The sequence below is a fragment of the Paroedura picta genome, chromosome 2 (assembly GCF_049243985.1).
Source record: "Paroedura picta isolate Pp20150507F chromosome 2, Ppicta_v3.0, whole genome shotgun sequence".
In the NCBI taxonomy this organism is placed as follows: Eukaryota; Metazoa; Chordata; class Lepidosauria; order Squamata; family Gekkonidae; genus Paroedura; species Paroedura picta.
In genome coordinates this window covers 43,618,029-43,639,505 of record NC_135370.1, presented here as the reverse complement: position 1 = coordinate 43,639,505, position 21,477 = coordinate 43,618,029, and the positions used below count along the sequence as shown (strand labels likewise).

Genomic DNA, 21,477 nt, shown 5'->3' with positions numbered 1-21,477 from the left:
ATCCTATTTGCCTATTTTCATCCCTCTTAGTTATGGGACAGTACCAAAGGGCGGGGCGGGGGAGGGGGGGAATCAGCAGATGGTTTCATTAGCAGAGTACAAGTTATTAACAATGAACTTCACTAAAGTTTAAACATGCGGCAATTTGTTCTTGAACGATCTACCAGTACATGGCACAGGCAACATTTGCATGCTGTAATCTATCACCTGCTGTTTCTATTACTTTACTTTTGCATGAAAACTCCTGGATTATTTTTTTTAAGAACCAAGGACCATTTTGAACTCTTTCTTTTTGGGTGTAGTTCCACATTTCCTCTTCTATGGATATTCTGAATTAGGAGGGAAACATCTTTTGGCGCATAACGTTTAATTTACTGGAATGTATGTGGGTGCATCCACCTACCACGAAGATCTGGGGAAAGCCCCATAATTTTATGACTAATAAAGTTATTGTCTGTGCCATGCTAGTTAAGATTAGGAGAAATGTGGAACAGATTAGAACACAATATTTCTCTCAAAATCAGAGTTGGGAAATAAGGATGGGAAATCAGCTTTTTCAGCCAACAGAGGTTGGGAATCTGGCAGACACTCAACGCTCAGCTGCCAGAATGGACAATGTTTGTTTTGCTTCCCTAGGAGCCAATTCTTGGAGTGGTGATGATGTAAGGCTTGGCCATGTACAACAGAACTAGACTGGCTGTCTAGTAAAGTGGGCAAGAGATGAAGGGGAGAGCTAGATAAATAAAGTCTAAACGAAAAGGCTGAACTGTAAGAGCTCAAAGACAGCCATGAAGTTTTATTTCATGCTGCTTACAGGATTTAAACTTATGGCCCAAGAAGTACGTCAAAGCTCCTAGCATATGTCATTGATTATAACTGAGAGTGAGTGCTCATGTTACATACCAAGAAGCCTGTTGCTGTCATTAAGGAACACTTACTCAGGATTTGTACTGTTACAGGGTTTCGCCTTGTACTTCTATTTACTTTTTCCGATCTGTGACTGCACAGTCTGCAAATGCAAGCATGGGCTAGACCAGGAGTAGTCAACCTGTGGTCCTCCAGAAGTTCATGGACTACAATTCCCACGAGCCCCTGCCAGCATTTGCACAAATAACAGTGCAGCACAAATAACAGTGCCAGTTGTGCTCTGCTAGGGCCCCGCTGGCTCTGGTGCTATGGCGTTTGCTGGCAGGGGCTCATGGGAATTGTAGTCCATGGACATCTGGAGGACCACAGGTTGTCGACCCCTGGGCTAAACCCTGGGGGTTGCAATGACAAAGGCAAGGTGGTTAAGTCATCTTTAGATATAATGATTCCTTCCCAATTACCTGTCATATTTGGCAAGTCAATGAATGAAAAGTCATTAAAATAATCTGCTGATGTCTGATCATCATAACTTCCTACATTTGTTTGAAATGGTATGGAATAAATCCAGCACCAAATTATCATTCCTCTTTAAACCTACCAATCCCAAACACCATAAAGATTATTTAAGATACAGAAATTTCAAAGCTTTATTGGACCAAATGTTTCAGGTTTCTAAAGGCTGCAGAACGTTCCCAATAAAGTTTCACTGAGTTTCACGTTCAGTATCTCATGATGGCTTTACCAGTAGTGAAAAAGTTACTGACATCTTTCCAGCTGTTAGCAAAAGTTAGTTGGCTTAGGCATGTATTAAGAATGTGATTTAAATGATATTAAACCATCAAACAGGTTTGAATCTTGCTAATCTAGTTTACCATTTGAAATATGAAAATGAAAAGAAAATCCATTGTAAGCTTGAAACCCAGCCAAAAGCTTTAAAAACATTTCCTCACATGCATTACAATGAATGGCTATAAAAAGGTTTTATAATCTGTGGCTTTCATCTGAGTCAACAGTGACTGATTAAAATAAAAATCCTACTTTTATTAGTGAAATTATTATCATCTGTGCATATGGCAGGCATGCAGATGAAACAATTTTACAAGACATAGGCAGATTTTTTTTCACTATGAAACATCTAAAACAGAATCTTGGCAAAAGTGAAGTCTTGGAAGCCCCTTTCTCCAATGCGACAGAAAGAGTTAAAGTGAAAGGAATGTGTGACCAAATTACTCCTTCAGTGAGCTGTTCTAGGTTCTATATCAACCCCAAAACACAGAATAAGTATCAGAATAACAGTATCTCAACATACAAACCAACCATACTTCCTGTTTAAAACTGTAAAAGTGGGGATCAGAACCACTGAGGGGATACAAAATTCTGGGAAATTCTGGAGGACTATTTTTTATTTATTTTTATTTATTTATTTAGATTTCTATATGTTCTATGGAACCAGGCAAGTCATGTGATTTGATTTTATGGGATGTTGTGTAATTTTTTTTTACTTTCAGCTGACTTGGACATGGCCACTGAATAGCAGCTTTCCTCAACCCCATTGGTAACATAATAGATGTACACTGTGGACAGAGAAATTCACTACATAATGTCAATTCCTGCAATGGATTTTAATAAACATCATGTCAAGTGTGATGAGAATAAAATCATAATTGTGCCTTTAAAAACAGAATTCCCATACACAGAAAGAAATTTCCCTCAATCCATGAACATTCCTCTTTTCAGATATTTCAGATATTCAGATATCTACTGACGCACATAAGAGATCGTACTATATACAATCCTATAAATACGTGTGATTAGTCACTATTTTGTATGAACAGAGAAATACGTATGTTTTCCATCTGCAGCAAGAATTAACCAAACACTACATTTTCAGGCTATGCATCTGTGCATACTAAAGCCATAAATTCATGTTGTCTTAAAAGGGCTTGTGTAGGAATGTTAGACAAGGAATTCTGTATGAAGAAGACCTGGTTTTTCTCTATGAGCAGAAATTAGAATCCTTAAACTATGTTAAATTGTAGACTCATGATCGAGTTACAGTGATCTAAAAGGTAGCAGAAGTCAAACTATTTCTATTAGAACTAATGCAAAGACAAAAATGATTGCCATCCATCTTTTCACATTCTTGCAAAAGATTTCAGTTAGATCTGCCTCCATTCATAGCACACCTATATAAGGTATAAAGCCCAGACCCATCATTCAGTTGCCCCAGACAAAGCGCTATAAGCGCATGCCACGTACGAAATGCAGAACACAGGGTATGGTGATGGAACCACTGTTGAAAGGGCAGCCAATGATGGTGCAATACAGATGACACAAAGATGAAATTCCCAAAGAAGTAAGCAGGGGAGAGGTACAGAGATATCTGATGGTATGATTGCTGCATATGTTTTCCAGGCTTGCTTCCACAATAAGCACAATAAGTAGCATGTGTAAGTAACTACAATACATATGCCTAACCAACTTTCCCCCCTCAACATCTGCTAGCAGTGTCCCTCACATAGGAAACATACAGTAACTATTTATAATACAGAAAATGGGAAGTACGCTATAGCCCATGAATTCCCACCAGGTATTAATGATGGCCATGGGTAGCATAGTGGGTTTTCTGGGGGAACACCAGGAAATCTATTTCAACCATTGTTATGGCTCCGTTGCTATTGCTGTGAATGTTCTTGACCTCTTTCACCTTACAGGAACACATATTGACCGTATGGAACAGAAAGAGGTCCATTGTACCTCCCTATAGAGCAGGGGTAGTCAAACTGCGGCCCTCCAGATGTCCATGGACTACAATTCCCAGGAGCCCCCTGCCAGCAAATGCTGGCAGGGGGCTCCTGGGAATTGTAGTCCATGGACATCTGGAGGGCCGCAGTTTGACTACCCCTGCTATAGAGGATGAGGGGAGAGTATTTTCTTATCAATTATATTAACTTCTCCAATAGGTGAATATCCAACACAAATATCAAAAACTTATTCTCAATGTGTGGGAAATACCCAGGGGGAAGGAAAAGGAGACAATGACAAATGGAATACTACTAGTCCTTTGTTCATTTGTTTAGGGCTGCCACCTCTGGCTTTGAAAAATCCTGGAGGCTTTGGAGCAGTACCTGGGGAGGGTGGAGTTTGGTGGGAATGTGATGGCATATCCTATTCAAGTCTTATCCCCTTGCTATGAGATTGCTTCCTCCCATCAAAATTCAAACTTAACATTTCCTTTTCAACCAAGAAAAGCTCTCAAAATTGTCTTCAGGTAGGTTTTTCGCAGCCCTGAGTGTATTCAAATTTTAAAAAAATTAGGTTGTTTTCTTTTTTTTATGCTAAGGAAGTTTAAAGTTCAGGATAATAGTAGTAAATGTTTTCAGTAAAGTGAAGGTAGCAGTTGCTTCCAAAGTTTCAAACTATCCCAGGGAAGAGTGCCCCGCTGTTACAAATAACAATGCCAGTTGTGCTCTGCTAGGGTCCCACTTCTTGTGGCGCAGAGTGATAAGGCAGCAGACATGCAGTTTGAAAGCTCTGCCCATGAGGCTGGGAGTTCGATCCCAGCAGCCAGCTCGAGGTCAGTCTTCCATCCTTCCGAGGTCGGTAAAATGAGTACCCAGCTTGCTGGGGGGTAAACGGTAATGACTGGGGAAGGCACTGGCAAACCACCCCGTATTGAGTCTGCCATGAAAACGCTAGAGGGCATCACCCCAAGGGTCAGACATGACCCGGTGCTTGCACAAGGGATACCTTTACCTTTACCTTAGGGCCCCGCTGGCTCTGGTGCTACGGATCCCACAGATCCTTAAATTTGGCCTGTGTCTCCACCATTGCCCACCCTCATTCTGGTGAACAGCATGTGGAAATTGAGGGGAGAAATAACATCCCTGACATTTCAATATCACTTCAGGGCCATGACTCAGAGGTGAAGCCACTCCTCCCTCCTGACATTCTAGGAACTATCAAATCTATGTGATTGTGATACCAAAGCACCAACAACTCTTACCCAAACATCTCCTGGGGAGCATGGACATGGGCCTGGCATCCCTATTTGAACACTGTTGGTAGGATTCACCACAGCAGTTCACACAGCTTGGAGAGTATCATGTTCCATTCCAGGTTCCGTTTTAAAACGGCAGTGAGATCCGGTGACACCATGGCATTGCTTCATGTGAGCTGGCTTCTTCGATGCACATCTAACAGAAGAAGATTGTTGGAATGCCACTCTGATGGGCAGGGGTTGCTATACTCTCCGTTCTTTATATTAATTCTTTTCTTCCAATTTCTCTCGTAAAAAGAGTGTAGAATATTAATCAATGTACACTGGTATTCACGGCCACCAATGAAGCTTGGCCGCAGAATGATGAACTGTTATAATGGTAAATTGACACTGTGAAAACCTCTGTTAACAGCAGGTTTATTTTAAACCTCTTAGTATTTTTTTAAAAATCACACTGGCCTCCTGCTGTGAAGGAGAAATATTTAAACATTACTACGATAGCCATTTAGAGATGGGACCTATTTTTTTTTTAAGACAACTACAGTTACCATGCTGCTGAATTTCATAGCCATTCAAAAATATTTTTTAAAGTGCTGTCGTAGAGTTATCAAAACAAAGCAGGGGAATATGAATAATAAACTTCCCTAGTTGAAGGAAGTTTCTGCAGGCAACTACTTTTCTATTTCAGCTCACAGCTGTAGAGCATTACCATGCTTCTGCATTTGACAGTTCACATAAAGTAAAGCAGCATGCCCCCGGTCTGCTTGCTCAATTCTGAAAATCCTAAACTTGTCAAAGAGCATTTCATATTTCCACTACAGATATATACAGCATTCAACTACCAATCCAAAGAATGTTTCCGAGATAGACCTTAGAGAAGATAAGTGGGATTGTAAGAAATGACATGTGATTAATATAGTGACAAAACTATAAGACATTGTGAGGAAAGCAGCCATACCTAATGAGAATTAAAAAAAAAAAAACTCTTTTTACAACACATTTAGGGCACTGTAATCTATCTATTTTTTTTCATTTATTTTAAAATTTTCTATCCTACCTGATCACCTAAGACTCAAGGTAGCTAGTAATACAACAACCAGGTTACAAGAACACAAAATGCACCAGTCCAACTAGTAAGATTAATAACACAGATGCACAAATTACAAATTTGAAAGCACTCAAAACTTTAAAGCACAAGAATTAATACATACACATTACATGCATAGCTTTGCTCCCCTATTTTATCGCCATAACAAATCTGTGAAGTAACTTAGGTCAAGACACTATGACATTCCAAAAGCCACTTAGGGGAGGGCAAGGACTTGAACCACGATCTTCCCAGTTTGACCCTCTTAAACCACTTACTCTATTAGCTATCAAGAAAACAGGAATGCTTGAGGCTGGCTGTCACACAGTTATATTGCACCCAATTGATATAATCTATCAACCATTTTGGGACACTTGCCAGGCCTGGTTGCCAGATCTGGACTGGGAAACACCTGGAGGTTTGGATGGTAGAGCTTGGGAAGAGCAGGGTTTGGGACGAAGAAGGATCTCAGAAGATTTTAATGCCATAGAGCAGTGGTCCCCAACCTTTCTGAGGTTGGGGACCGGCAGGGCATTGGGGCGCGGCCTGTGGCCCGCGTGCGGGCCACGCCCACGCATCGGCTGCGCCCCCGCATCGGGCCGCGCCCGCGAGCCGCGCCCGCACATCGGGCCGCACCCGCTGGCCGCGCCCCCGCATCGGGCCGCACCCGCTGGCCGCACCCCCGCATCGGGCTGCGCCCGCGAGCCGCACCCACATGGGCGCGGCGCGGCCCCGATTCCTTCTCCCCGCCCTCCCGCAGTAAGAGGCTTCCCGGGCCGGAAGCTTGCGGCCTGGGAAGTTTTTTACTGCGGGGGAGGCGGGGAGAGGGAGCCGCGGCCCGGCGCCATGGCCTTCGCGGCCCGGCACCGGGCCGCAGCCCGCAGGTTGGGACCACTGCCATAGAGTCTACCCTCTAAAGTAGCCATTTTCTCCCGCAGCACTGATCTCGGTTCTCTGGAGATCAATTGAAATAATGGGAGATTGCCAGGTGCCATCTGGAGGTTGGCAACTCTACCTGGTATTAACATTCCACATGATTATAAAGGAGTCCCAGAAGAGTCCCTCACTAAAGATTCATACAGTAAAGGTAAAGGTAAAGGTAAAGGTATCCCCTGTGCAAGCACCAGGTCATGTTTGACCCTTAGGGTGACGCCCTCTAGCGTTTTCATGGCAGACTCAATACGGGGTGGTTTGCCAGTGCCTTCCCCAGTCATTACCGTTTATCCCCCAGCAAGCTGGGTACTCATTTTATCGACCTCGGAAGGATGGAAGGCTGAGTCAACCTTGAGCCGGCTGCTGGGATCGAACTCCCAGCCTCATGGGCAGAGCTTTCAGACTGCATGACTGCTGCCTTACCACTCTGTGCCACAAGAGGCTCATTCATACATTAGGAACATCCAAATAGTCCAGGATGCACAGAGAGATCATATCCTCAGGGCTAACCATGTCATGTGGGTCAGGCCACCGATGATGAATACATGAAATGGTGACTCGCAAATCTATGCACTATGAAGGTATATTCATCTACAGGACATCAGCTGCTGAGAGCAATATACATGAATAAGTGAACTAGCTCTCTGACTAGTGATGCCAGCTTCCAGGTGAGACATGGGGAACCCCCCTCCCCCAAAATATACAGTTCATCTCCAGACCACAGAGATCAGTTCCCCTGGAGAAAATGGATGGAGTCTATGGCATTGTAACTCACTGAGATCCCTGTCCTCCCCAGGATTCATCCTCAAAGTACCAGGAGTTTCCCAACCCGGATCTGGCCAACCTATCCCCTCAGCCCCCTTTGGTGGTCAGTACCTGTCAATTTGTCTGACAACAAAACGGATATGTCCAAATTGGAATAAATCTGCATAGATCTATATCACTAGTTTCATACTCTCAGCCAATACCAACCAGCTAGCAATCCCTGGCCCCAAGAAAGCCCATTTTGCCTCGACCAAGTCCAGGTTGTTCTCTGTCCTGGCCCCCACCTGGTGGAGTGAGCACCCAGAAAAGATCTGGGCCCTGCCAGAACTATCACAGTTCTGCAGAGCAAGCAAAATAGAGCTGTTCTGCCAGACCCCCCCCAGCCCCCTCCTAGCTAGATAAGCATATTCTATGGGATTGCAGAAGAAATGTTACCTGAAACAAGTTGTCAAGTTATGAGTGTTGATAACACTAAGATGGTTGATATAGTTACCTGAACATGCTATGTTATGACTGTTGTTAAAATTGTTGACACAGTTATCAAACTTACCTTGTACTCTGTTACTCATCTAACATTTTCTGTAAACTGTCCTGAGACACAGGGGAGGGCGGTATCTGGACAGATAGTCATATACAGACCAATCCTATTTATGTATGGTTAATAGTCAGTCTGAGTTCAATGGGACCTACTCTCAGATGAGTGTGCACATTACCTTCAAGGCCATACATAGTCTGGGCTCAGTGTACATGAGAGACTGTCTCTCTGCCTATACCCCCGAAACAGCCCTTGACCACCTCCAACTTGCTGGTGATCCTTGGCCTCAAAGAAGCATGTCGAACCTCAACAAGGGCCCGAGCCTTCTCTGTTCTGGCCCCCACCTTGTGGAACAAGTTCTCTGAAGAAATCAGGGCCCTTCCTGAATTCCCACAATCTCACAGGGCCTGAAAAAGGGAGCTCCTCCATGAGGCATTTGCTTGAGACCGACCGACCGAACAACAACCGCTGGTCCCCCTCTCAGACACTCCCTTCCATGACTGAAATAATCTGACTTACCTAAAGACTTCATCAAAGTTACCGTTACTGTTGAAATATTGTTCTAGTTGATATGTTATGATTGTTATGATGTTCTATGAAATTACCCTATGACGTTTTATATAAACTGCCCAGAGCCGTATGGGAGGGCAGTATAAAAATCTAAATCTAAATAAATAAATAAATGATTAGAACACACATTTGTAGTTATCCTAGTTTATTAAATTTCTATACCACCTATCCCAGAGGCCAGCTCTACACAGTGTACAACATATTGCATATACAAATACACAGATGATGCTAAGCTTGCTAATATAATTGCAATCCTAAACGGAGATGTTTCCAAACCCTTTGACTTCAATAGACAAGCATAACTTGGTTTAGGATCACCTCATACATTTACAACATAACTAGCCCTCAAATGCTTCCACCACTCTGGCTACTGATGCCAGTCTGTAATAATCGTTGGGACACACCAGCAGCTTCCAAAAAAAAAAAAAAAAAAGGCCCATTCTGTAAAAATTCCTCACCTGTTTGCCTGCAGTGTCTCTGAGTTGCTTATAGGCAGTCAGACAAGCATCTGCTTACAATGCAGGATTGCACTGGAAAGCCTGATAAAATAAACACTGCTGAAGTGTCCAAATTACATGCCTCTCAACACAAAACAATTCACCCATACTGAAAAAGAGTCTGGCACTACCCATTTGCCTGCAGTAGGGGCCAGAATTAAGGGTGGGGAATCTGAGAGTGGTCCTAAATTGAAAATGTTGATGTTCTTATCTTTATAAAACCATGAGAGCTAGACCTGTCAGCTCTGGGTTGGAAAGGACTTGGAGATTTTGTAGCTGGAACCTGAGGAGGACATTGTTGGGGGAGGAGGGACTTCAGTGGGGCATAATGCCATAGAGCAGGGGTAGTCAAACTGCGGCCCTCCAGATGCCCATGGACTACAATTCCCAGGAGCCCCTGCCAACAAATGCTGGCAGGGGCTCCTGGGAACTGTAGTCCATGGACATCTGGAGGGCCGCAGTTTGACTACCCCTGCCATAGAGTCTACCTTCCAAAGCAGCCTTTTCCCCCTGGGGAACTGACCTCTGTAACATGGGAGCACAGTTGTCATTCCGGAAGCTCTCCAGTCACCGCCTGGAGGTTGACATTGGCAATACTAGTAAGAGCCCACAAGTACCTATTATTGATTCACAAAGGACTATCTTCCCAAGAAGGATTTTTCTTAAATCACCAAGTAGATACCGACAGCTTTGCGATACCTGGAGCACCTGAGATGGTCCCGATTAAACGGCCACTTCGAAGTTCTCAGGGCCCTGGAAGCTGCTGAAATAGTCAAAAAGAAAACCATGCTCAGCTTTCTTTTGGAAGCCGAAGCAGCAAGAGTTTCCAAGCCTTCGGTTTGTTTTTATGAGGCTAGAATGCTGTTTCCCCGCAATGAGAAGCAGAAACATGGAAAACAAGCAAAGGGCTGTTGATTTCAGTTGCAGGCCCTGCTTCCATTTCTGTTTCCAGGGCAACAAAGGTAGTGTCAGGGAACATGGTACAAAGTACAGTGGCAGGGAAGAAAATACTGGTTTTATCAACAACTTCTTGCTCCGCTGAATAACTGTCTGATCTTTCCTCAGTTAATAAGCAAAGTATTCAACGGGACCCTAAAGCCTCCGGTTGTGAGCGTTATTTTTAAGATATATAAAATGCATTGAATAATCTTTGGCACTTTCTCTGAAGTAGCAGAGACTGAGAGTCAGATTAGACACGATGGTGTTGCCAGGGGCTAAAATGGCTGCGAGATCAGGGCTGGCAATTGAAAAGGCATGGGGGCGATGACACAAGAACACCTCATTTGCGTTAGGCTTTAAAATTGTGTTGTCGTCCCTGCATTGGACTCAGGACTCTGTCACATCTAGTTTGATCCTGAGTTAGTAAGTCACAAACACGGGCCGCTCCACCAGGTAACCCAACTGGGTCGCTCATGTAATTTCACGTTACAGTTTAAAAACTGTTGATTCAGGGGAAACTGTCACTGCAAGCAAGGTTTAGTTGTTTGTGTTTGCCCATCTGTCCATTCTAGACAGACGCCCTCATTCTCTCCTGTGCTCTAATGCTGGAGAACTCATCTCTCTAGTTAGCTACTTAAAAACAGAAACACCTGCCATTCCCCACGCCTTTCCAAAAACTGGAGACTAGATATAGTGCTGCTGTCCCTGGAACAGAACTTGCAGTATTTTAGCACTTACAATAACATAAACATTTTAGTCACATGGAAAGACTGAATTATGTAAGGTCTCTTACAACACATTCTTTTCATATGCATCCCGTTTTTGTCCCAAGTACCATCCTCTCCCCCCCCCCAGCAGCTCAGGGGTGGTATACCTAGCCCTCCCCTTCTTTTCTGTTAGGCAGACAGGGGATGCATCTCAAAAGGCCTCACACCAAGGGTCTGAACAACAATACCGAGATAGAATCGAACACCCAAGTGAACAGAAGCTGGGAGGAATCCTGCTCATAGATATTTTCTTATAAATCCATGTGACTTTTCAATTTAGATGCAATTTTTTTTTCATGCGTTTCACAGCCACAGGAGTAATTTGAAAAGTATTGCCATGAAAGAAAACGTCACACCGTAAACTCATTCTCAAGAACCAAGGGTCTGAAATATACAAAATGCACAGTGTTGCTTCTCTCCTATCACCAGTCCCTTAATTTCCCCCCCTACTGCTGCTTCAGTCATAGTTAGGCCCAGTGGCATTTCATAACTAGTTTTCTCTGTAACTACCATTTGAATTTGAAGCATTAGCTAGACTGGATTGGTATCAGTTTTACCGAATCTCAGACAAAGTCACCTTTCCCAGCAACGGCTACTTGAGACTTCTTTTTAACTCAGTGGTTCTCAACCTGGGGGTCGGGACCCTTTTGGGGATTGAACAACCTTTTCACAGGGGTTGCAGCAGGGCGAGCAGCTTAGCCAGGGGGCAGGGGTGTCACCACTGTTGCCACTCCTCCTGAAGGCGCTTACCAATTTATATACAATTTATATACAATTTATATACAATCATGAACAATAGATCTTCACGCCATTTTGGTTTAATTTTGGTATAATTTCTGTGAAAGAACACATGCATAATTCTATGGTTGGGGGGTCAACACAACACGAGGAACTGTATTAAAGGGTTGCGGCATTAGGAAGGTTGAGAACCACTGTTTTAACTGAAGATGCCAGGCAGAATTGAACTTATTAAACACAAGGCACCACTCTGTCACCAAGCCAAAGGCCCCTCTTTATTTTGGTGTCCTACACCAATTCCTGGAATAGTCATATAGCCTAATATAGGCATATAGCCTAATAAGTTATACAATCCACTAATACAATAATTCCTATGGTTCATATAGTTACTGAACAGCAGAATAATAAGAACTGTTCCATGTAGGATTTAAATTTACTCCATTTGGAGAGGCATTTAGGCTGTCTGTTTGGAGGCATGAGGGGTCATCCCTGCTGCTGAACAAAAAGTGAGTAGGATTGAGGCTCACAGAGGTGGTATCTATCCACCATGACCCTGCGCTGGTTCCAGCTATCGCTGTCCTGCCCCTTTGCCATTCGCTGTGCCAAGGACACAATGAGAATCTTACCAGTCGCCCCTCACACACACACAGCCCAACAACATTCTCCTGCTCCATTTTCTCCTTCAACAGATGGTCAGTAGTTCCCAGTAGCTCCTTCTCCTTTCATCAATCGAAAAAAAGGAGTTTCCAAGGCCACCAAGCTGGAGCTATAGCAATCCGAACATCTGAGCATATGCAGAACTAATGACACTTTCTTGAGATTCCATGAATACATTTCAGTACCTAAGCACATATCACTATCCTACATATCCCTTCCTATTTTTATTTACATTCCCACACTTCAATTTTCTCCCCAATGTGGCTTATAACATCATTCTACTCTCCTCAGTTTTGTCCCTATAACAGTCACCCTGTTCAAGTAGTGTAGGCTGAGAGAGAGTAACTCGCCCAGGGTCACCTAGAGAGCTACCATGGCAGAGTGAGGACTTGAACATCAGTCTTGCAGATTCTTAAATTTGCACTAACTACTACCTCATGAGAAGGAAGGACTCCCTGGAGAAGAGCCTAATGCTGGGAGCAATTGAAGGCAAAAGAAGAAGGGGACAACAGAGAATGAGGTGGCTGGATGGAGTCACTGAAGCAGTAGATGCAAACTGAAATAGACTACGGGGAATGGTAGAGGACTGGAAGCCCTGGAGGATCATTGTCCATGGGGTCGCAATGGGTCGGACACGACTTCGCTTCTAACAACAACAACTACTACTACTACACCAAGCTGAGCAGGAAGATACTTTTTTATACACTGCTTTTCACTACCTGAAGGAGTCAGAAAGCACCTTCCCTTCCTTACAGGAATATGGGGAAGTGAGCACAATGCTATAAAAAGCTACTCTTGAAACCTCTGTAGTAAACAGTAAGCAAGCTACACAAAGATATGTTTTTTAATTGAACATATCATTTAAGAAGTGCACTGACTACTCCAGAGAACTGAATATCTGATAATGCCTCACTGAAATCTGGTAAAAGGAATTCTGACTCTTGACAGCTTATAACCCAAAACTCTTGTTGGTCTCAAAGGTGCTTTCTTGGCTTTAATCTAGCTGTTCCACGGAATGGAAGTTTATCACTCAACTCATTTAGCAGTCAAATGTCTCCTTTCCTGAGCCTCTGGGAAGGGTGGTATAGAAATATAATAAATAAAATAATAAAGGTCATGCAGCTAGTTAAACAGAAACTACGGAAGCATGAACACTAACCAAACATAAAGAATACACACCATAATAAAAAAAATACCGCAAACCAAAGTTAGGAGAAATTCTGGCATAACTCCAAACAATGAACAGACGAAAAGAGAGACAAGCTTGTTAATATACTTCTGAACAACTTCACACACACTCCAATACACTGCTGCACATGGTTGAAGGCTCTACTTCAGTGGTTCTCAGCCTTTTCTTCGCCGTGACCCCAACTTCGGTCCTGAAGCCCAGTGGGGACCCAGCCAGAGGAGCTGCCAGCTAGCGCTGAGGAGGCACTTCCCCTGGCCCCCCAGCTGTGGCCCTGCCTGGGGGAGGGGGCTGCTGCTGCTGCCACCACATCCACATTGCTCGCTGTCCTGCTCTGAGCCAGGCTTGGGTGCACATCTTGCTCCCTTGGCTCACCGCTTCTCTCCTTTCTCCCTTCTTTTAACCACGGGGGGGGGGGTCCGTGGCAGCCTTGCTGCAGAGCACATGAGGCTTGCCGGATGGAGTTCGGCGGGTCCTGACCCTAAGGTTGAGAACCACTGCTCTACCTTTGTATGCTGAGATTATCCAGCAGAGACTTTCTGTGGGCAGGATTGCTACAGTAGAGCAGTGGTCCCCAACCTTTTTATCACCGGGGACCGGTCAACGCTTGACAATTTTACTGAGGCCTGGGGGGCATAGTCTTTTGCCAAGGGACGTCAACGCTGCCTAAGCCCCTGCTCCACTTGATTTCCTGCCGACGCCCCTGACTTCCCGTCGCCCACTGAGGGGCACTGCCAGCAGCAGCTGCGCAGTGCCATGCCGAAGGAGAGCCCCAGCCATGGTGGCTGCCAGAGAGCACCAAAGGTGAGCCGGCAGCAGAGTGGCAGGGCAGGCCCCTGAGGCAGCAGCTGGGGAGGAAGACAAGGAGGAACCGCGGACCGGTACCAATTGATCCACGAACTGGTCCCGGTCGCCGGACTGGGGGTTGGGGACCACTGCAGTAGAGTACAACATTCTTGCCTCCCCCTTCTTGCTGCAGCCCCAAATGCATCTGCCCCCAAAATGCTGTTCCTAAGAGACAGGGGAAACTCTTCCACTCAGTAAACCATACTATGGCCCTGTCTCCTCCCTTGTTTTAAGGGTCAAGAGAATAAATTGTTCTGTGGGATGAAGACATACTGGGGACAAATATAATGTCCATATGATTTTATCAAGAATTCAAAATATTGCAGAGCCTGAAACAGCAGTCTGTGTACATCAGGGTACCTTAGGGCAGTGGTCCCCAACTACCAGGCCGCAGGCCGGTGCCGGGCCGCAAAGGCCCCAGTACCGGGCCGTGGCTCCCTCTCCCCGTCCCCCCCCAGCAGTGAGAAACTTCCCAGGGCGCAAGCAAATCGGCTGCCAAAGCGTCCAATTAGCTTGCGGCACGGCAAGTTTCTTTTTGTGGGGGGGAGGGAAGCAGGGCCGCCGGTGCAAATGCGCATGCGGCCGCAAACACGCATGTGCGGCAGTTTCCACACATGCACATTTGCAGCCGCGCATGGCACAAACGTGCATATGCAGACCTGCCATGCATGCGCGTTTGAGCATGCGCGGCCGCCAGATCGCCCTCCCCCCACACCGGTCCTCAGCCTTAGAAAGGTTGTGGACCACTGCCTTAGGGCATGGGAATATATGACTGGGATCCCAGCATTTTGGAGACCCTGGCAGATGCTTTTTCACATTAAAATATGAAAACTAAAATATTAAAAGAGTCACTGCAGGGGTTTTCAATTCGAATTTGAGCTAGAGCATCGAGAAGAAGCCATACTGCTTCCCCTTCCCATGATATTTTCACAACATGAATCAGACCCTCTAAGCAGCTATTCACAGGGTAGTCAGATCCCCCCCCCCCGGTCATCAGTAGGGGATTGAAGGTTGGGTTGCCAGCCCCAGGTTGGGAAATTCCTGGAGATTTGGTGGTAGAGCTTGGGGAAATCAGGTAGGGGTAGTCAGGGTAGTCAGGGTAGTCAGATCCCCCCCCCCGGTCATCAGTAGGGGATTGAAGGTTGGGTTGCCAGCCCCAGGTTGGGAAATTCCTGGAGATTTGGTGGTAGAGCTTAGGGAAATCAGGTACTCTAGTGAGGTACAAAATCAAAGATTCCATGCTCCAAAGCAGGCTTTCTTAACCAGGATTTCGTGAAACTCTGGCTCTGGAAAGGCTTCTTGATGGCTCTGGAAGGGTTTCCCGAATGAGTGGGAGTTCATTTTTAATATATTTTTAAAAACTGGTTAAATATTTATAGTGTGATATGACCATATATGGTAATTCTACCCCCCCCCCCCGCAAGAAATGGCCAGTGATGAGTCTAGAGGGGGTGTGAAGAGGAGGGGCCTCAGATGGGCATGTACACATCTATGCTTCCCAACCATATTCTGCATGACTGCGCCACTTCTGGAGTTTCTCAAAGCCAGAATAATGTTTCAGAGGTTTCTTTCTCAAAAAAGTTGAAAAAGGTTGCTCCAAGGGAACATATTCCTGAAATCTGGAGATGGCTGTAATTATAGGGGATTCCTAGGCCCCACCTGGTGGCTGGCATCTATAGGTATTCATCTTGGAAGGGAAAACATAATGGTATAATACAGATAATGTATTTGGATAGTATATATAACCAAGCCCCCACCCCAGATTTCTCCCTGAGAAAAAAAAGTATAGAGGAAAAGGTTAATCTCTCCCCCTCCTCCAGCACTGTAGTCTTAATTCAAAACAGATTCACCCATGGTTGCTTATCAACATTAAAAATACATTGGGATATCTGATTACCTATCTTTCACTAATATGTGGCTTTGTCTTTACTGTTCATGAATAAGCTTCACAAGCACTGGAGACAGCAGACATTGTAAAGAATGACAATTCTAGCAACTAAAACTCTCCAATGATAAAATTAGGGCCATTGTACGAGGGACAGATACTCAGACAGACAATCCTTGGCATATACGGATAATTGGTGCACATGGCATCCTTGCCTCTTTGGGTACTATTTCCTTGTAATCAATGCTTAATTTTTTTTTCCTGAGCTTGGTATCTAATTAAGACACCGGTTTTTCTTCTTGACAAGCTAACACTTGCAAGTGTTCAACATGTTGCAAGTACTGAATAGGATTTTCCTTCTTCTGCGCACCATGATGCTCCTACATTGTGGTCATAAACCTATGAGACAGAAAATTGTAACTTATGTTAATCATATTTCATATAGCACTTAAAGAAGCTCACTCGAAACACATTTGTTCCTGCTTCAGCAAAATAGTTTCCTCCTCAAAAGTTATATCTGGAGGTAGAGTGACAAATTAAACCATGATGTCCTAGATTCACCTTCTACACTGCACCTGAGCATGGGAAAATAATCCTATTTGTCACCCTGAAATGTCAACTTGTGGATGTCAATCTCCCCGAAATAGATCAGCAAATTCATGGTTAGGATTGGGCTGCAGTTGTCCAATTGTTAGTCAGTTTTTCACATTTATCACCCACATTTTCCATCAAGGTTTTGGATAGACAAGGATGCCATTAGATGTGGAGGCACACCATTAAATGGAAGGACCAGAAATTTTAAACATGGCAAGTTCAACTAAAAAGGATACTGCAATTTTGAAATCTTTTAAAAACAACACATTTGCCAGAACCAATGCAATTCAAAGAACACAGTAAAAGCAAAGCTAGTTTATTCATCTTATATTGCAAAATCCCAAGCAATGCCTTCTTTGCTTCCATGTGCAAAATAAATGGGTGATATGTAATGCACCTTCATACACAAACAAGACAAAACAAAGTCTTCCTGCATGACTAAAGCACAAAAACACAGCACTGTATTTTAATAGCTGTAAAGCCAGGAGGGTAACCTTGACAAAATCCAGCAAAAAAAAGCCTTTGCCCGAAATAACACACAGAGCCAACAGCTCTGAATGTTGCAGAAATGTACGATCCATCAAGCAGGCTTGGGAGGGTTTATTTTTGCATTTCAGATTTGTGACAATGCTGATTCACCCAGCGTGTTGCTTCAGAGCCTGCACTTTACCGTTTTTATTCTGCATTTAGTGAAAATTAAATATTTGAAAATCAAGGCTCTTTGGTGTTTGCAAGCGCAGCTAAAAATGAAAGGCCTCCTTGACAGCAGTGACCAGATTTTAAATGCAGGTAGATCAATAAGCAAGAGGATTGGGGGGGGGGGGGTGTTGTGGAGCTCAAGACCAGGTTCCATGTGTGAGCAGAATGGGCTATAATAGCTTGCAAATGACTGTGCGCTGGCTGTAACCAGCTGTTCTTAAATTATGAATATGCAACCAATTCCTGTTAAAGCCAAATCCCAGCACTATTTCGACAGAGAAATCCCGGTCATTTTGCCTTGTTCTACAATGCTAGCTCTTGTTAAGGATACAAATAGCAGTCAGCTTCTGAACAAATAGGGCCCAACTATTGGCATTCTATGCACAGGGTCCATTATCACAGCAGGGGCTGTCACTCACTGGAACATTCCTATAACAGCTCAGGCAATATGACAATGATCTTCGGGGGAGGGGGGGGTCAAAATCTCTGCAGCATACTCCAAGACCCCTTGCAAGCCTACTGCCCCCCCCCCTCTTTTGCTTTGGCCAATCAGACTGTCTGCCCTGACCTAGCAGAAGTCTTGCATCAAGCTTCAAACATTTAAAAACATCAATCATAAAAACAAAGACAGGACATTGAATTATGCAGTATTAACCTCCAGGGTTTGCATACAAAGACCTTAGATTTATTTATGTCCCAGCGCGTTAAGAGCTTCAGTACACCGTTCTTTTGCACCAAACCGGCTGCCAGTTTGATGAACCTCTCCGCCCTCAGCAGGAGTGCAGCGTCTTTGATTAATGAGTGCATGCTTGTGGAAAAGTGCAAGAACAGAAAAACAGGGTTAAAAACACACAATTATGGCTCTGCACATCCATTGGACCAATGCAATAATTATCTTCCACCTGAAATTTCCTATCAGAGGGGAAAGAATTAAGCATTTATTGCTTACAACATAGATTTAGCTAGAATACTACAGCTATAACAGCTTTCCTACATATCTATACATCTCTTACAAAATACTACCTTCATCTTGAGCAAAATGTGAGTGTGCAGTTTTATAATTTTTTTAAAGCAAGTGGAAATCCGTTCCATCGTATTCAACAAAATATCACTTCCATGTGAGGTGTTTAGGAGTGTTTCATGAAAAGAAGTTTCTCATCATTCAGTCCCATCCAGAAGCTCACTATTCAACCACTAATCCCAATGGGTGTTTTTTCCCATACTTTAATTATCAGTTCATAGTCAGTCACTAAAATGGAGTAGAGGGGACATGTATGCTGCCTTCAGCTCCTTGGAGGACGAAAATCAAATAAATGAAAACCATAAAAGGAAAAAAACAGGAAAAAAACACCGGCATTAAAATCCTCAAAAAGAAAATTATAATAGAGTGTCTATTCTTTTCCAATTTTTCATCACCAGTGCTATTACTTTTCTTAACTTCTCATGTTTTAAAGCAGGGGTGGTCAAACTGCGGCCCTCCAGATGTCCATGGACTACAATTCCCATGAGCACCTGTCAGCAAACGCTGGCAGGGGCTCATGGGAATTGTAGTTATAGACATCTGGAGGGCCGCAGTTTGACTACCCCTGTTTTAAAGTAACATAGTCCCAGTTGCTACAGAGGTGACTGTGCAGAGCGCACGCACTGGATTTTTACAAAGGGTTAAGAAATGTAGTTGCACATAAAGGTTTGGATCCCACCTACAGTATCTGTGGGCACAAAGAGGGAAAGAATTTTTGCCAATTGTCTCACTCCACAGGAGACCCCCGATTCCCTTAGTCTACTCCTTGGGGGATGCCTATCTCACAAGTAGGGTTATCAGCCTCCAGGTAGGGCCTGAATATCTCCTGGAATTACTACTGATCTCAGTTAACAGTCAAGGTATGCCCACCATTTCCCATTTCAGGGGAATCAAGGCTATGATAGGAATGAACAATGAAAATAACCCTCCTATTTAAACTTGTGGAATTTCTAGTACAGACACCATTATTTACCTGATCCTATAAAGGCTAACAGATCAAGTGAAAGTGAGGCAGCATTGCAGCTTCAATGAGGCAGTTTACAGCAGTAAACAATTTTAGAAATGAATCTAAGTGTTCTCATGTTGCCATTTTCACAGTTCTTTGTGAACTTTGTTCTGAAGTTAAGCAATATGAGTTTATTTCTATAGCCTGGAGTCCATTCAGAAGAAAAAGAAGAGTTGGTTTTTATACCCCGCTTTTTACTGCACGAAGAAGTCTCAAAGCAGCTTCCCTTCCCTTCTTCTCCCCACAACAGACACCCTATGAGGAAGAGTGGTTTAAGGATTTGTGGGGCCCATAGCACCAGAGCCAATTTAAGGGTTTGCAGGGCCCTAGAGCAGGGGTAGTCAACCTGTGGTCCTCCAGATGTTCATGGACTACAATTCCCAGGAGCTCCTGCCAGGAATTGCTGGCAGGGGCTCCTGGGAATTGTAGTCCATAGACATCTGGAGGACCACAGGTTGACTACCCCTGCCCTAGAGTACAAATGCAGCAGGAGCACCCAGACTGAAGGCAGAGCCCTCCCCTCCACCAGAAAGGTGGAGCCCTCCACTCCAAGCATCCTTAAAGAGGGAAAAGTGACCTTAAAGGTGCTACAGCCCTGATCTATGGAAGGAAGGCACTGTTCAGGGCCCATAGCATGTGAGAAAGCTCTGACAGCACTTCTTGGTCAGAACAGCACTATCAGTGCTGTGACAAGCCCAAGGTCACTGCATGTGGAGGAGCGAGTAATCAAACCCAGTTCAACAGATTAAAAGCTGCCGCTTTTAAACGCTATACTGTGTCTCTTAGCCCTTTCACTCAGCCCTTTTGTGAAATTAAATTTGTATGATGCTCAGAGACCATGTTATGAAGTGACAAAAAAATCAATAACATTATCCTTGAGATGTGCATGAAGGCTAAGGTTACCAGCCTCCAGGTGGGGGCCGCATACATTTTGGAATTACAGCAGGTCTTGATTACATCCATCATTTCCCTTAGGGAAAAGTGCTCCTGTGGAAAGTGGCCTATATATTATTATAGCCTGATGAGGTCCCTCTTCTCAGTCCCCAGTTTCCCAAGGCTCCACTCCCAAATATCCAGGAATTTCCGAAGCTGGAGTTGACAACTCTATTGAAGGCAGGCCATGGTGCTGATAACATTATATTGACTTTTCAAAAATATGCCAAATTTAACATCTAATATACATTTGTACATTTTTTTCAGGAAACATCACCCCAAGTCACCACTCAGCATTTTTATTTGCTTAAATGTTGCAAAGCTAAATGACCATGCAATTTAGGAGTCTACATACTTGTAAATTCATTGATCTTATTAGACACATGCTTAAGTCTGTGTAGGACTGTGACCCTGGATTTTGGACAAACCGTTCCCTGTAAAACAGGAAAGGTGTCTTTTATGACATTAAAGGTCATCTGTATCTGTAAAGGTATCCAGTGGCACCTTACCTTTATTCTATTGTAAGTCTTCGCAAATCAGACCTACAAAGTCAATATCTATTACAAGTGTCCGCTATGGCCACCATGGTACCTACCAACAACCTTCCTGGTAGCCACCAGGTGTTTTTAGAAAGGGGATGGAGCAGGGGCTCCTGGGAATTGTAGTCCATGGACATTTGGAGGGCCGCAGTTTGACTACCCCTGGGATCGAACTATTGCTTCTAATTGGCCACTGGGTATTTGATAGGCTGTGAAGATGCTTTGACAGCAACTGGTACCACAGTCCAAAGGACTTCATTGTGTTACTGAAGGCAAGCGGCATTAGTCATTTTGTGCTTCCCTCTGCCTCCTGTGGCAGCCATCTTGTGGTTGCCCCCACCATGCTGTGTCAGAACTCCAAAGGTGCCTACAAGTTCAAAAAAGTTGGGCATCCCTGATCTATTAGGGCAACA

At 44.1% G+C, this 21,477-nt stretch overlaps 1 protein-coding gene across 16 annotated transcripts in view; it reads right to left on the bottom strand.

Annotated features, from left to right (window-relative positions):
- Positions 1-21,477, bottom strand: part of BAZ2B (bromodomain adjacent to zinc finger domain 2B) — a 260,648-nt gene that overhangs the window by 229,316 nt on the left and 9,855 nt on the right. Inside the window, exon 1 of one of the 16 annotated variants that reach the window (XM_077319934.1) lies at positions 9,954-10,160. The exons of the other annotated variants lie outside the window; for them this stretch is intronic. The gene's annotated coding sequence lies outside the window, so the exon portion shown is untranslated. Of the gene's footprint in view, positions 1-9,953; positions 10,161-21,477 lie in introns of those variants that run through there. 16 annotated transcript variants of the gene reach the window in all.